Raw genomic sequence first — 14127 nt, 5'->3', positions numbered from 1 at the left:
TCTCTGGGCCAGCAATCCTACCCACTACAAATGATGCTGTTGCTGCTACATTCTTGATGAATCTTTCATGTGAAGTTGGATTTGTGTTCCAGTGATGCCCTAATTGCTCACAACCTTTTGAGAACACTTTGGAGCCTCCTTATAGACTCCACAAAAGTCACAGTGTCATGACTTCCCCACTGTAGAGTAGATCAAGTTTGCAGAGGATTTTGGATAGACAGACAAGGTGGACAAAGGATTTCTTACTTCTATCTCTAGTGATGACTGCCCTTTGAACCTACTCAAAAGTACAACCTTCTGTGCAACACCTGCTCAGTCAGGTAGTGACTGAGGAATTCCCACGTCTGTAACTATTGTCTAGAGACCTATGTGACTCTCTATGTTGTATGTCTAGGGGTGGGCTAAAATAAACTATTTAATTGCCTATATCTTGTATAAAGATAAGATTAGAATATAAACTCCTTGAGGGCAGGCACTGTGTTTTTTGCCTTTTTGTTTGTTTGTTTCCTTAACATTTAGCAAAGTGCCTAGCACACAGAAAGTACTTAAAAATGCTTGGCAACTGCCCTGATCAACTCATTGAAGTTTCTGTGTGGATTGAGTCAATGATATCACAGTCAGATTTTGAACATTTATAGTTATTTCTGATTTCAAGTCCAATAAAAGTTAAGAAGATTGTGGGACCCATTTGCTGGTGTTGGACCTGGGATCCAGGTGCTCTGACCCAATGGGTTTCCAGGCTGTGGCTACAGGCAAGGAGAAGTAAACACACTCTGGTGAATGTAGTGGCACAGGGGCTAGGCCCTACTGGTTGTGGTCACTTGTAGAAGAGCAGAGTCCCTGGTTTTGGTTCTGGGGCAGAGGTGCCTGAATGTACACAGGGAACAAGAACATATGCAGTGGTGGTAGTGCTGCTGGGTGCTCTGGTCAAAGATCAGAGGCAAAGAGGTCACTTATAGACCAAGACATAGGCTTGAGGAGTAATGACTATACCTAGCCTTGGATTATAGGACATAGGAAGAAAGAAGAGGTCACAGGCCCCCAGACTGAACTCAGAAAACAACAGCAGGAACCATAAATTAATCTACTTATTCAATTCCATCCCAATAAATTACCCCCAAAATTATTTTGTTGAGCCAGAAAAAATTATAATGGAATTAATTTGGAAAAGCAAAAGATTAAGAATATCAAAAGAATTAACAAAAAAGTAAAGGAAGGAAGTCTAGCAGTGCCTGATCTTAAACTGTGTCATAAGGTGGTAATTATCAAAAGTATCTGGTACTGGGGGCAGCTAGGTGGCGCAGTGGATAAAGCACTGGCCCTGGATTCAGGAGTACCTGAGTTCAAATCCGGCCTCAGACACTTACTAGCTGTGTGACCCTGGGCAAGTCACTTAACCCTCATTGCCCTACTAAAATTAAATAAATAAATAAATAAATAAATAAATAAAAATTAAAAAAAGTATCTGGTACTAGCAAAGAAATAGAGTGCTGTATCAGTGGAATAGAGTAGATAAACAATACACAGTAATGATTAGAGTAACCTTGTGTTTGATAAATGTAAAGATTTAAGCTTTTGGTATAAGAATTCACTGTTTAGTTAAAAAATGTTAGGAAAATTGGAAAATAGACTGGGAGAAACTAGGTATAGACCAGTATCTTGCACTATTTACCAAAATAAGGTCAAAATGGATACCTGACCCAAACATAAAGGGAAATATCAAATAAATTAGAAGAAAGTAGAGCATATTACCTATAAGATTTATAGATAGAAGAATTTATGAATAAGCAAGAGATAGAGAGCATTGTGAAATGTAATTGCATAATTTTGATTATATTAAATTTTAAAAAAGTTATTGTACTGATAACTACAAAATTTACTGAGAACTGATTCCCCACCCAGTACCCCTTACCCAGACAGGTGAATTGCCTGGGGCTGACCTGTCTTTGTCAATTCCAGACTCTGGATCTACTTATAGACCTTCCTCTAAGCAAAATGATCCCACCTCACTCCCTGGACTTTATGTTATTATGTAAAAAGGGTCTACCTATGTTAAGAAGTTTCTATTTAGCATTAAGAAGCATCTATTCTTAACTCAGGAGCAGTTTCTATAGTTTCTTTTGTTAAAGGTTCATTTACATTAAGTAGTTAGTAGTTCTCTCCCCCTCTCCAGCAGTGTTCTGTTATTCCATAAAAACCCTGTCCTAGGGTCCCATCTTTGGGCATTCCTAGCTTCATGCTTTGTGATACCTCCGCCCCAATTAAAGACCTTATTTCTCCTATATTGATTGTTTCCTTAATTTATAGGTTAAGAATACTAACAAAATCAGTGTGGCCATGATTAGAAGGAAAGCAGAAAATTGTTGGGGGGTGGGGATGTTATAGATAATTTCTCAGATAAAGGCCTTGTATTTCAAATATAAATATATAGATAGCTCAAAATTTTAAGAATATGAGTCATTCCTCAATTGATAAATGGTCAAAGGATATAAACAGGCACTTATTGGAGGAAGAAATCAAAGTTTTATATATATATATATATACACACACACACATATATATGTATATTTATATATAGTTTTATATATATAGTTATATATACACATATACACATGCCATATATATGGAATTATATATAATTTATATACCCAATATATTGAATTATATATATACACAAACACACTATATATGTATGTATGTGTATGTATATACACATATACAGAGAGAGGGGGGCTCTCAGAAAGAAGGGAAAACCACTCAACTCTTTTTTTTTTTTTTTAGTGAGGCAATTGGGGGGTTAAGTGACTTGCCCAGGGTCACACAGCTTGTAAGTGTTAAGTGTCTGAGGCCGGATTTGAACTCAGGTACTTCTGACTCCAGGGCCGGTGCTCTATCCACTGCGCCACCTAGCTGCCCCTTCAACTCTTATTTTGCTTTTGTAATATCTGCTATATCTTCAGGCTGGTCATGACTAGGGAAAAATTGTAGTAGGGAATTTTTTTTTTTGATAAGGCAATTGGGGTTAAGTGACTTGCCTAGAGTCACACAGCTAGTAAGTGTTAAGTGTCTGAGGCCAGATTTGAACTCAGGTCTTCCTGAATCCAGGGCCGGTGCTCTATCCACTGCACCACCTAGCTGCTCCTATAATAGGGAATTGAAACCAAAGATAAGTAAAAAGTTAATGAAAGGGCCTTTCTGTGGTGTCATGGGGGAAACTGATGGTGGTAGGGGTCCTTAGGTATTCCTCTTTAACGAATTACACCCTCTAGCACACAAATCCAATGAGAATAAAATCGTCTTTTATTAAGGTGCTAGAGAAAGTTGACCAAGAAAGAAATCCAAGGAGTTCTCTCATGGGAGATGGTTCAGAGGCCTTCTTTGAGATATCTGTTTCCTCAAACAGGAGAAAGGCCATAGCTTCTGTAGATGGTAGAGGGGGTGAACACCTGACAGTGAAATGTCCCTTATTGGGGGCTGTTGTTGTGTCTCTGGCCCCTTGTGGGCTTGGTGCCACTCAGGCAGCAGCCAGGCCTAATGGGTTTATCTCCCTTACTTCTCAAGGTGTATCTGTCCTTTAGTTAAGATTCTCAAGGAGAGTTACCCCAGACCCATGTCCTTTAGTTTAGCTGGCCAGTTTAAACTTTAATAGTCCTAACCCCATAACATGTGGGGTATGCTAGAACTAACTCCTAACAGCTTAGGAAAGCTAATTGTTAAATTTCCAGTGTGAGTATACACCCCTTAAAAATTGGTATATGTGGGGCAGCTAGGTGGCTCAGTGGATAAAGCATTGGCCCTGAATTCAGGAGGACCTGAGTTCAAATCTAGTCTCAGACTTTTGACACTAGCTATGTGACCCTGGGCAAGTCACTTAACCCCAATTGCCTTACCAAAAAAAAAAAAAGAAAGAAAAATTGGTATCTGCTACAAAATACAACTTGATTTTTTTGTTTATTGTTTATTCTTAAGAAAGGGATAGATAAAATGTTTATGCTGCAGATTAGAACTGCATCTTCCACATCCCCTATAGTCCTTTGTTAAACATTTACTAGCATACTCTTGCCTATTTGCTTTTGTTAAGTCACTAAGTTCAGAAGAACATCTCAGGGTACTGAAAGAACTGGCCAATGTGATGACTAAGGTGCATTTAGTGATCTTTGACAGACAGTGGAAAACAGCACAGATGCAGCAAGCTTGAAGAATAAAAATTGTACCCTTTAATCCCAGTTTACAAAAAGAATATGGTCACAGACCACAAACAGTAGGCAAGTGGTTGTGACCTTTGTCCTTGTAAAATTCTCTAACTGGTTGTTAGAGAGATGGATAGTGAATACCTAAAAAAGAAAGTGGTAATCAGAAATGCACTTTTAAAAAAGAACCATCATGGATTCATTAATAATCGGTCATGACAAACTGATCTCATGTCCTTTTCTGACAAAATTACTAAATAGGTCAGGGAAAGTGATAGATACAGTTTACCTAGATTTTAGCTAACATTTTGTCTCTCATGCTTATCCTTGTGAATAAGATGGAAAGGTGTGGGTTGAATGATAGAACAGTTAAATAGATTTGAAACTGATTGAATGATTAGCCCAAAAAGGTAGTCATTAAATGACTTGGTGTCTACTTGGAAGGAAATCTAGAATAGAGTGACTCAGAGATCTGTGCTTGTCCCTGTTATATTTAACTTTTTAAAAAAATGTGACATTAAAAGCATGAACGGTATACTTATTAGATTTGTAGATCTCACAAAGATGGATAGCTCCAATATTGGATGACAGATTCAAGTGGAACTTGACAGGCTAGAGAAATGGGATGAAGAGCATAATCAGATGAAATTCAATATGGATAAATATCAAATCTTTCATGTAGGTAAAAATATAAGTAAAAGTTTGGGGAGATGTGATTAGACCGCAGTCTGTCAGAAAACGATCTGGAGGTTTTAGTGAACTGCAAGCTCAATCACAATCAGCAATAGGTCAAAAATTAAATCTTAAGAATCTTTAAGCAGAGAACTGTGGCTATGATGCATGAAAAGATAATACTGCTTTACTGTGCCCTGGTCATATTACATAAGGAAGCTGCAGTTTCACTTCCTTAAGTTTCACAATTTGGTATCATAGTAGGGATGTAAGAGGTTATCTTTTTCCAACTCCTTAATTTTATTGACAAGAAAACTGAAGCTCAATATGGTTAAGTGATTTGTCCAAAGTCACACAGGTAACCATATGTCAAAGGTGGGATTTGAACCCAGGTCCTATGATACCAAAACCAGTACTCATTAGTAGGACTTTTTCTCATCAAACAAAGGTAATAGGAGACATAGTTTCATGGGACAGCATCATCATTTTGTCTTGCAGTGTTCATGATGACCATAAATTGAGTACCAAGAAAGAATGTAATTCATTAAGTTCTTATTATGTGCTAAGCAATGTGCTTAAACACTGGGGGTATTCATACTGTAAAGACAGTTCCTGTTCTCAAAGATTTTACATTCTAATAGAGGACAGTGCTTAGAAAGGAGTATGAAAAGAGGTTTGGGTTTCAAAAGTTTCAGGCATAATCTTTGGAGCCAGCAGGAAATACATTAAGATTTCCTTTCCAGTAGTAATGTCAGAACTGATTTGATCCTAGTTCCCGGACTAAAAAGTAAGAGTTAGGGCGTTGGCAGGAAGATGACTAAGAAATGAAATAGCCTAGATAAAGTGGGCTAATCAGAACAGTGGTACCTTAGGGAACAAGTGGCAGAGCTGAAAGGGTTAAGTCTTCCAGAGCATCATCTTTTTAAGCAGCAAGGCACTTGGTAATAAGATAGCTTTAGAGTGAAGAGAAGCATGGATGGATCGAGCCTAGATGAACAGAATTGCAACTTTTGCTCAATAATCTTAGGTAATCAAGTTCCTTAAATGTCACTGGGGTAAAAGGTGTTGGTCCTTCGGTATTCCTCTGTAAAGAATTACACTCTTGTGCACAGTTCAATTAGAATTAAAAGTCTTTTATTTGGGGCTAGAGAAAGTGACAGGGGCAGCTAGGTGGCACAGTAGATAAAGCACCGACCCTGGATTCAGGAGGACCTGAGTTCAAATCTGGCCTCAGACACTTGCTAGCTGTGTGACCCTGGGCAAGTCACTTAACCCTCATTGACCTGCCCCCCCCCCCAAAAGCAAAGTGACAGAATGGGAAGTTAAAGACTTAACCCCCAGGAAGAAGTTGGTTTAGAAACAGCCTCCTCCCAGAACAGAAGGAAGGCCAAAGCTTTTATAGAGGATAGATGGGGGGACCATCTGAAAATGGAAAGTTCCTTTTTGGGGTGGGGTTGGGAAAGCTTGGATGCTTGTCATATTCCTGAGAGTCAGGGGGATTTTTTTTGGAATGATGGTCCTGACCTCTGGGGTTATCTCTGTTAGCTCACATCAGGTAGTAGCCTGCTATAGGCTGAGATGGGAAGAGAATAAAAGATGATGTTTTGCTTGTTTTTGATGAGTACACAAAAATATTTGATTCAGGAGTGCTTAAGGTAGACTTAAAGGATCTCCTACAACAAGGTATCACCATCCATTAAAGGCATACATTAAAATGGCAACAAACGAAATTCTAACATACGAAAATTACAGTATATAACACTAATCAATAAATAATATATAAATATAAAAGAAATATTTTATAACATACAAAATTAAGATAAAATATGCGGCAAGGCATACTTCAAAATTATTCTGGATTCCTTGCTATTTCAAGGGCTGTTATGTCAAAAGGGTATTGTTCTGTTTCATTGTGAAGTGTAGGATTGGGAGCAATTGGTAATAGTTAAACCTAGGCAAAGCTAGTGTGGGTCTAAGGAGAAACTTCCTAATCTCTTGAGCAGTCTGAAGGTTAATGGATTGCCTTTTGAGGTAGTAGGTTTGCTCTCAATGAGTGCCTTCATGCATTGGATATCATTCCTATCTCTATGTGTCAGGGAAGTATTCTTGGGAAGAGGTGGCGTTTGAGGTAGATATGGAAAGTTGAAGTTTTCACCATATATATGGAGGGCAGTACCACTCAACTTGGCTCCATTTACTCTTGGCTGTTTCTTAAACCTAATTTTGCCTCTGAAGTATAAAGATGCACAAATATTAGAGATATTCAGAAGAATATGCAGGGAATCTCTGAAGATAGTTTGAAAGGAAGTGTTTTGAGCAATGACAGCATTGCCCTCCCAAGATGATTGATGACTTTAGGAGGGCTAGAAATCATTTGCATTTGATCAATTCTGGTTTGTTCATGGAAAAATCAGTCATGCCACTCATATCTGCCAACCCTATATACACTTACATAGCCTCTTACTTTTGTTTGGAGCATTAACTAGTCATGAACTTGAAGCATCAGCCAGTGGCAGAGTGGCTGTCAGTGCTGCCCCATTCCGCTATCATGTCAACAGGATACCTGTCAATCAAATACTTATTCCCAGAACACCTCACATGGTGCTGAGAATGGCTGTCAAGTAGGGGAAATATGCTGGGGCTATCACTGTTGGTCTGCCTGCTTTTCCTTCCATTCCTTATGCTTCTAAGCAATTAAAAACAAAAACAGATGAGATAAAGAGCTCCAAATCGTAGCTGCTCTTCTATTCAAAAAAATGGAACAGGTTGAATAGCTCCAGAGGTTTAATTCAATACCCTATTGTACTGCACCTCAGAAGAAATTGTACATCACAGCATCCTCTTCCAGGCAGCAGAGCCCTAAAACCAGGGCTATCTAAATTTTTTTTAATTTTTACCTTATGTTTATAAAATGAGTAATCCAGCTCTGGGAAATCATGAAAATGATTTCCCAAAGTTGTTACAGTTCGTATACACACAAATATGGAAATGTCATCATCACAAATGTTGGCTCTATAAAACAAAGAAGAGAGTTTGCAGAGAAAGAAGGGGGTGGCTATAAAACAAGAACTAATTCCTTGATAGACTAGTTTTTAAGTTTCACTCTTCTTTGGGTTCTACTTCTCAACTTAAAAGCAATGGTCACCCCAGGAAATTAATCAAAATATGACCCTGACTCACTATTCACAGTAAATAATTTTTGGAACCTGCCAGCTACTGAGAAGTGATCTCTGAGCTCTAAAAAGTGCTTGGCACATTCTAAGACCTCAAACTAGAGACCCAGAATTCCCCCTTTCTGATTGTGAATTTCATTCATTTCAATAAATATGTTTAGTTTGTACCTATTAGATGAAGGACCCTGAAGGAGATAATAGGCCTTGCCCTCCTAAAGGTTACAAACTTGTTTTTAAAATTATATACCTGAAAAACACTAATGGGTATACAAAGAACACATAAAAGGATATAAGATTATTACTTTCTAAGTACAGTTTTTTAAAGTGTATATTAAATTTAACTCGAGAGCTAACAAAAATGTCTTAATCTATGTTCCCTTTTGAGCTTCCTTTGGCTCTCTTCTATGTTAATTACTCACTATATTTTTCCCCCCATGCCTGAAATGTACTTCCGTCTCAATTTCACATTATGGAATTTCTCTATTCCTTTAAGATGTAACTCAAACTTTTTCCTTTTAAAAAATATTTTAAAATTTTATTTTCTTAGATATTTCCCAGTTACATGTAAAAAATTACGTTAATTAAAAAAATTGTGAGTTCCAAATTCTCTCCGTCCCTGCTACTTCTCACCCACTCCTTGAGAAGGCAAGCAATTTGATATCAATTATACATTAGCTTAAACTTTGTTATCACATTTTATTTCTACTTTTTTTGTTTTGTTTTTGCTTTTTGCTACAGCAAATGTGCTCTTATTAGAATTTTGTGCATATGTATCCTTTTCTTTACCTTACCTTCTTTGGGGCTTGTGCCTGTTATTGATATCAGAGGATCAAAGGGAATACAGAATTTAGTGATGCTTTCAATATGACACCAGTTTACTTTCCAGAATATAAAATTTACCACTTAATAGCTCTCCCAATACTATGCTAGTATGTTTTTTTTTTACCATAGTCCTTCTAACAATTGTCATTTTACTTTTTTATCATCACTGCTAATCTGATGTGTATAAGGAAGAATCTCAGTTGTTTTAATTTGTATTTCATTATTATTTATTTGAATTATGTTTTCATATGGTATTGATAGTTTGTACTTTTTTTACCTTAAGAACTGCTTCTTTATATCCTTTGACAGTTTATCTATTTGGAAAGTGACTCTTTTTCTCATATATTTAAATCAATCCCCTGTATATTAATATCAAACCTTTGTCAGATCAATTTATCACATTTTCCTAGTAATGTATTTTCCTTCAACTTCTAACTGAATTGGTTTGATTTGTGCAAAAGTTTTTTTTTCAATTTTATGTCATCAAAATTGTACATTTTGTCTTCTATGATTATCTTTCTCATTTAGTTAAAAATAGTTCCCTCACTCATTTATAATTATAATATATAAATATAACATTATCTCATTAAAGAATTATAAATTATATATGCATATATGCATATACACATATGTGTATATGTGCATATATAAACATACACACTACACACATACACACATATCTTCTTTTTTTCCTCCTATATATTCATAACTCCATTTGGAGTTAAATACATTACATGGTATGAGACTCCTTTCCAGTTTTTCTAGTAGTTTTTGTTGTTGAACATCTAGTCCTTAACCTTTTAGCCTTTTTTTCTTCCTGTTTTGACTTGGTATTCTTTTTTCTGAAATTTCCTTTTCTTTTTCAGCTTGCAATAGTCTCATATGAAATTGACTGTTCCTTGATATTTGAAAATTTTCTGCTTACTTGCTATATTTTTTCTTTGATCTTGAACTTCTGAATTTTAGTCATGATGTTTCTAGATGTTTTCAATTTTGGTTTTCTTTCAACATATGTTGTAGTTTGTAGTTTAACTTTGCCCCCTGATTCTCATGTTTCCTGAACGTTTTCTTTTACAATTCCCGGAAATGTGATATCCAAATACTTTGGTCATGTTTTTCATGATATCTGGTCATGTTTTTCATGGTATTTGATGAATCTTAAATTACTTCTCATGCTGTTTTATGGGTCGTTTATTTTTTGATAGTAGATACCTTACATATTCTAGTAAATTTTTCAGTCTTTTGACTTGATTGAAATATTTCCTTTTGCATTACTGACTCATTAAGATCTGTGTGTTCCATTCACTTGAGTAAGATTTTCCATTTCTGTTTTATGGTATTTGTTCTCCATCCATCTTTTCCCTTAGAGCTCTAATTTCATTTTTAACAATCATATACTTCCTACCTTACATACACTCTTGGAATAGTTGTAAAGGCACTCTTTTTTTCTGAGGCTCTGTATTTATTTTTTATGGAGTCACTCTTGGCTTCTGGCTTTGCCTGTGGGGCTTCTCTAGATCTCAAGTATTTCTCGATGGTGTTAAGTCCCCTACCAGAACATCCACCAGCTTCTTGTGCAGTCCTGGAGTGGATTTCTGCCATTGCTTTTTGGTTTTATTGAATCGATACTTTATCTGGAATTCTTTTTTCATCTTTGTTAGGGTGTGTCTCAGGGAAGCTGAGCTTGGCTGGAACCTTTTCATGCATGCAGCTGTCTTTGCCAGGTCTTTAAATGACTGAAGATGTCATCTGGGCCTGATAATCCAGACTCATCACAGAAGAGTAGCTAGGTGCTCTTACAGTCTCACTATATAATAATAATAAGAATAATAATAATAATAATAAGAAGAAGAAGAAGAAGAAGAAGAAGAAGATAGTGATGATGATGATGAAGGAGAAGGAAGAAGTGGAGGAAGAGGAAGAAGGAACAAAATTTATAGAGACATTCCTATGTACTTGTGCCCTGTGCCAAGCACTTTACAAAGATTATCATATTTTATCTTCACAAGAATCCTGCAGGGTATGTGTTATTATTCTCCCCATCTTCTCCTTGAGGAAAATATCAGCAGAGAAAGGTGAAGTAACTTACCTAGGGTCACAGAGCTAGTAAATGTGGGAGGCCAAATTTGAATGCAGGAAGATGAGTTTTCCTGACTCCAGGCCCAGCACTCTCTTCTCTGCATTCCGTGCTGCCTCAGGTATCCTGGGTATGAGCTACCTTTTAGGTATTTCTTTAGACTTCCTTTTCCAGTCCATGGATGGGAGAGAGAAAATCAAGTCAGTAAGCATTTATTACGCACTTCCTTTGTTCCAGGCCCCACATTAAATGTTGGGGATACAAAGAAAGGCAAAGACAGCCCTTGTTACCTTATGAAAGGGTACGTTCTAATGAAGAAGACATGTAGACCAAGAAGAGCTGAGCAGCTCTCTTTTCTCTCTGCCATCTAAGCAATGGTCTCACACCTACCTTGCTTGATCCTTTTCCCCCTAGGTACCTCGAAAAGCAGCGCCATCCTTTTTTGTTGTCCTCAGCTTTCTTTGCCAGCTGCCACTTGTTCTGAATACTGTTCTTCTCCATTCTTTTGTATGCATCCTCTTGTTCCTTGACCTGACCTCCACCTTCTGTATACCTTTTTAAACAATAGCCCTAAATTTACTGATGAGTTCTTGGCATCTCCACATCTGTTTCTTTCAGCTGCTCCCCTTTCTCTCCTCACTGCCATTGTCTCGCTTTGTTTCTTCAAGATTTCACCAAGAGCTGCCCACCCTCTCCTTTTTCTGAGTCCACCAGCTTGTGATTTTTGTTTCCCAAATTCCTTCTCTACTTCTTTCAGTCCGGGTTGTCTAATCTATTTTAATGACAGTGTTACTTTTGCTTCCGCCTTCCTTGCATCTTTGCTCAAATGCTCTCCACCATGCTTTCCCCATGTTTTCTGAGATCCCTCACATAAATATAACTTTCTAATATACCAACTTCTCCAACTCAAGTGCCCACTACCCCCATCCTACTTCCTTGGAATATGATATACTCGTCCAGGACCGCATTCCAAGTCATGCTTCTCATGCCATCAAGTTCGATAGGTAGAACATTTTTTAAGAGTTTACTGTGTGCCAGGTACTGTTTTAAGTTCAATCAAGAAAACACCCCCCTCCCCCCCCCAAAAAAAGAAATCACCTCCCCTCGAAGAACTGAACATTCTGCTGGGGAAAGATAATACAGAGAGAAGTGCTGGGAAGGAGAATGAGGTAGAGGCCCATTTCTCAACAAGAAAAGGCAAAAGTTCATTTATCAGAGTATTGTCAGGAGAGATGATCACTGGGGGCGGGAACTGGACACTGGGGACTAGGGAGGAGGAAAGATAGGGGAGGGAGCACTGGGGAGGGAAGAGAGGAAAGGAAGAGAAAGTGAGGGGATACAGAATTTAAGGAGGAGGGAAGAACAACTCATGACAGGAAAGAGAGGGACACAGAGAGACAGAGATCAAAACAAGAATCTGTGAGGAGGGTTTAATACTTTGTATATTTGTTCATTTATTTTACTTGTTACTGGTACTCTGTACATTTGCATATAGGCATCTGAGACCATGCATGTTTATTTTATTTTTTTTTTGGACTCCTTTCAGTTTTATCTCCTGTGAATTTGTTGGCATCTCTGTTGCTATACTTCTTCTTACACTGTACATATACATAGGCAGTTTTCTCCACCCACCACTTTCTTTTTTAGTTTAAAGCCCTTCTGGCAAATATAGTTTTTTTTAATTGCATTGATGCTTTTCCCCCTTTTCTATAACTAAGTCTGTCTCTCTCTCTCTCTTTCTCTCTCTCTTTCTAATTCCATATATGTATGGGACATGTAATTAACAAAAATGATTAATTTCACATATATAGAAAACAATATAGAATTCCATAAATATGCAATATATAATAAATAAAAAATTTTAATTCCATATATTTGGAATATATCATTAATAAAAACACATTAGATCAAGAAACCAGGATCTACAGTAATCTGTAAGATAATTCCAGATTACTATGAATAATCTAATGCAAGTAAATATATACTGAATATGCATATATATATGTATATATATATATATATATATATATATATATATATACACACGTGTATACATACACAAATTTTGTTGGTTTTGTTCAGTTGTTTTCAGGCACATCTGACTCTTTATGACCCTATTTGGGGTTTTCTTGACACTATACTGGAGTGGTTTGCCATTTCCTTTTCCAGCTCATTTTACAGATATGGAAACTGAGGGAAACATTGTTAAGTGACTTGCCCAGGGTCACATAGCTAGTAGGTGTCAAATGTCTGAGGCTAGATTTGAACTCAGGTCTTCCTGAATCCAGGGCTGGTACTTTATCCACTGTGCCACCTAGCTGCCCCCATGGTTATATACTTTTCAAACTTTAGTTGCATCATATGTTTAATCCAGCATTGAAAAGCTGATCTTCATTACATAGAAAATAACTTTTATTTTTTAATAATAATAGTCAATGTTCATATTAAAGTTTACGAAGTACTTTCCATCTATATTATCTTCTTTGATCCCCACAACACTGTGCCATTATTTCCCCATATTTTACATGAGAGTCCCAGCTTCTTGCAAGCAGAGATTATTTCTTTATACTTGTATCTCCATGGCTCAGTGTAGAACAGATCTACTATAGTATAGTATGGTATGGTATAGTACAGTACAGTACAGTATAGTATAGATTGATTTTTAAAGGCAAAGAAACTTCAGAGAGAGAGAGAAAGTGACTTGAAAAAAGTCACATACCTAATAAATTTCTGAAGCTGTATTTGAACTCAGATCTTCCTGACATCTGATTCCAGCCCCCTCCACTATGCTCCTTCTCCTTGGCTCCTAAACTATTTCAATACCTCATTCACTCTGTGTTCTCATCCCAACATGGATATTACCTCCATCAGTGTTGATTCAAATCTTTCCATGCCCCCTTATCCCCTATGCAGTTTGATCCATATCCTCTTATAGATAACCTTTTTTTTCCTCCCAGAATGCTGAGCACCTCCTTCTAGATCATTCTGCTTCAATAAAAGTATAGTTCTTAGGCCATCTGACTGTTCTACCTTGGTCTCATTATGTGGCTGGTCCATTTACTTTCATTTCCACTCACGTGTTTCTTTCATGACAGTCCTTGTACTGGGCATTATAAATAATCATTGGAAGTAAGGTATAGCTTACTTGTGCCTACTTGTCTCTGCTGACATTCAGAATAAACACTTGCCCTGC

The sequence above is a fragment of the Dromiciops gliroides genome, chromosome X (genome assembly GCF_019393635.1).
Source record: "Dromiciops gliroides isolate mDroGli1 chromosome X, mDroGli1.pri, whole genome shotgun sequence".
NCBI lineage: Eukaryota > Metazoa > Chordata > Mammalia > Microbiotheria > Microbiotheriidae > Dromiciops > Dromiciops gliroides.
The sequence above is the reverse complement of the archived record's forward strand: the minus strand, read 5'-3'. Positions refer to the sequence as shown.